The sequence below is a fragment of the Pinus tabuliformis genome, chromosome X (assembly GCF_031772625.1).
Source record: "Pinus tabuliformis cultivar Carrire ecotype Pingquan chromosome X, CPIR1, whole genome shotgun sequence".
NCBI classification, from domain to species: Eukaryota; Viridiplantae; Streptophyta; class Pinopsida; order Pinales; family Pinaceae; genus Pinus; species Pinus tabuliformis.
In genome coordinates this window covers 247,879,787-247,883,988 of record NC_142308.1, presented here as the reverse complement: position 1 = coordinate 247,883,988, position 4,202 = coordinate 247,879,787, and positions in this window count along the sequence as shown.

Sequence of the window (4,202 nt, the reverse complement as noted above, 5' to 3'; positions counted from 1 at the left end):
AAAAAACTGAGAGAGATAGTGTTTCTTATAAAGTTTGAGGTCTAGTAATTTTGGTGACAAGTAACTTTTGAGTTTAAAGAAGCTTGTATTATTGTTTCTCTTGTTGAGAAGGATAAGTTTCTATTATGATGATAAAAATTTGGTTAGTTTAGCAATGTAAATAAATTTATGTATTTAGTGAATAAGTGTAAGTATATTTAAGTGTGTTAAAAAATATTGAAATTTTGTTGATTTATCAATTTAAATATGTTGATTTAGTGCATAGGTGAAAGTGTATTTAATTTTATTAAATAATATTGTTTTTGAAAAAGTTTTTTTTTTTTTTTAAATGGAGAGAGGGATAGTGTTTCTTATGAAGTTTGAGGTCTAGTAATTTTGGTGACAATTTTGCACCTTATAGTGTTAATGACAATACTTAACAATTTTAATAGTATTTTTTTAAGTAATAATATGTGTCAAGTTTTATAACCTATGCATTAAGTTTCAATTCATATGTAACACTTTAGCATCATGCATATACATTCCAATATGTTATATAGAGATTCTAACACTTATGTGTATAGCATGCCTACAACAAAGAAAATAAAGATCCACCTCACTCTATATATAGAACCGAATCATCTTCAACAAGGACATAAACATGATTATAGACAAAATATACTCATATGTTCACTCCATATGATACAAAGTATAACATAGATCAAGTTATCATATCTTTAGGTATTCACTTTTTTCTCACATGTTCTTTATCATGGAGCATTATATAAAACATTTTACAAATGAATACAAAAGCAGCTACGAACAATATTCATAGGTTAGAGAAATAAAAACAAAAATTGTAGTTTCCCCTTAATCTAAAAAATATTGTACATGAAAAATGGATAATGAGATTGTTTTCCTCCATTGAATGGAAGTTGTAAATGAGATTCTTAATCTTGAAAAATAAAACAAAAGACTCTACAATTGTGAATAATGAGATTCTTTCCCTCCATGGAGTGGAAGTCTTAAATAATATTTGTAACTTTTAAACAAACAAAAAAGGACCCACAAAGCCACAAAGCCATCGACAACATACTTGGAACATTTTTCTCTCTCCACAAATCCACTAAGGAAAAATCTACAATAACTTTTGCAACTTTTTATATCTATGCAAACTTGAGAGAAAGAATGTTGCATCAAACAACATTGTGTTATGTTAATCACTAGTTGTCATTGGTAGCGGACTATGAGCATATCACATTCAAATGTCAATTTTGCTTTAAGCATGGCACATGGCAACCTCTTGCCCAAATGCAAAGGACCACAAGGGCCTAAAGGAACTCCCTAAACCGCTTCTTATTGAAATAATTTTGCTGATGCTCCCAACAAGGTGGAACCATCCAAACTTGAGGAAGACACCCCTATTGCTACATTTACACATGTCATGAAAGGTGCTATTGCTCATCATTTTGATAAAAACAAGTCTCCAACAATCCCTCTCAAGGAAGGGGGCATCCCTTTGCACTTTTCTTCTTCCTTGGTTATGGTTGGATCCACCTTTGGGAATTGCAAAAGGAGTCATGACTCAGACTCTTTTCATCAAGATGACGCAACTCAAACCCCCAAAGTTGACAATAGATAACTAATGATCGTCGATGTCTTTACTTCAAGTCATACAAACAAATTCTAGATTGATGTTAACAAACTAAAAAGGGAAAAAAGGAAATAAGACAAAATATGATCCCTAAGTATGTTGGTTTCCCATTGTCAACTTGTTTTAGATTAAAATTTAATTGGTATAATTTTTCATTTTTATGGTCTTCATTTTTTCATTTTTGGCTTTATGACCTAATTTCCACTTTATTTTTATGATTATACATACAACTCATCCTTTTTTAATATAAAAATTTCTAACCTTTCTTAATACTTAAACATAAAATAAATTTCTAACATTTCTTAATACTTAAAAATAAAATTTTATTTTAAAAGAAAATAAAAAACATTTTTTCCCTTTATTCAAAATTAATCCAAACATTTTAAACATTTCAATTTGCCTTGTGCTTCATTTTAATTTATCCTTTGAAGTTTATAACTTAAACAATCCAATCAATCTTTTTTATTCCTCTATTATGCATCATCTAATGAACATTGCAATACAAATATTATTATTATATTTTAATTCATTTTATAAAGATCTCGTAATTATTTATTTACATAAAAATGTTTTTTATTATTTGATTATTTTTAATGTATTTAAGTTTATAATTTTGTTTAAATGGTTTTAGTGTACATATCTTGGAATATATGGACAAGTATATTTATTTTAAAATAGGGCTTTTGGAATATTAGTTTAACTATCAATAATCATTGGGTGGACTTAACTTTTATATAATTTTCTAGAATATTTTAGTTGAAATTTATTTTAAAATAATTATGTTTTTTTTTGTTATTTTAATTAAATTTATTATTTAAAATGAGGTGTGGTTTTTTTGGACATTTGGTATGAATAAGCCATGGTATTGGCCAGTGGAATTGTAACAAAACATGTTTACAAATTAATAATCTCCTTGATAAAGTGAAAGTGAACCTCCATGGTTAAGAATTTTATTACATGGTTTTTTTAAATGTATGTATATGTAACTTATATACTAGCCTAGATCCATCTTAACTATGGATCTACCAAGGGCCAAGAGGGATCAAAGCTTAATAATTCTTCTCGCATAAAAAATCCATTGGCAAAACCATGGTTTCTCACAACTCAAAGCTCAAAAAGGGCCAATTGTAAATTGACTTTTTAACTCAATTTTATTTTAATTATTAATTTTTAATTTTTACTTCTTTTTTTTATTTTTTATTTTTTATTGTAATAGTGGTATTTTTAGATATTGTTACTATGAAGGACTTGAGGATAGTGTCTAAAGTTTGGGTGGACACTCCACCCATAGTCAAGGAACTAAGAAGCTAAGTGATTAGAAAAAAAAGCAGGTAGGATTTCTTAAAGTGCAGTGAAAGAGAGATGTTGGGAATGTTAGGATAAAAAGAAACCTTAGGATTGCTAGGTAAAATTGATGTTAAAATTCAACATTAGAAATTCAATGAATAAACAATGAATTAGGAAAACTGCAGGGGAAATTGTATAAATTGTATAAGTAAAAAATAAAAATTACATATTTTAAAGATTCTAAATAAATTCATTAGATTAAAGAAACAAAGAAGGGGTTTTTTTTTAAATGGATTTTTTAATGTAATTTGACTGAGTCAAAATGTTTACAAAATAGGATGAACATTACAACATCTCTTCCATATTGAGTTGGAGAGCACCTCTTGATGCAATTAATTATTTTCATCATTAAAAATATAATTATTATTATTATATTAAATAAGTTATAATTTAGTTAATTCTTATGATAATTTTAATTTTAGCAATTTGAGATGTATGATGAAGTAAGTGTTTTGATATTTATTATGGATTGATACTTGTCCACATTTATTAGCAATTTAATTTATATGGTTGCTACTAGTTTTTTGTAATGCAATCTTCAAAATGTTTAAATATGTGGTTGATAGAAACATACACTAAATTACATATATTTAGTAATTTTGAAGTTGGTTTTCTATTGGATACAAAACAAAATGTAAGTCAATAATCTAAGCCTTCTTCAAGTTGCACAACAATTGAAATCCATTGTGGAACACTTTCATGAAATTAATTTTGCACATACATTTAAGGAGTTAAATATGCAAGTTGATGCCATATCTAAGGAGGCCTTATCCTTCACATGAACACGTATATATATATATATATATATATATATATATATATATATATATGAGGAATTCAAGGATAATTAGATAGTTGCTCGCCATGGGAGCAACTTCATGGTCTAGTGAGCCACATTATTGAGCTAGGTTTTCTAAAAGTAATTATGTGTGGTCTTTTCTATTATGGATGTAGCTTTTAATTTTGAGACTCCATGCTCTTGCTCAAATAGATATGCAGAAGAAGAAACGATGTATTCTATAGGATCTTTTTGTTGTTATAAAGTGATTTTTATTAGTATAAATATGCACATAGTGACTTTAAAATGTATTTTTTATTTTCTCTTGAAATAAGATGTACAATTTTTTTCATATGGATATATATTGGATTATTTAGCATAATCACTAATACTCTAAAAGATATTTGAGTAATACCAATTAATTAATTAACATAGTTTTTATTC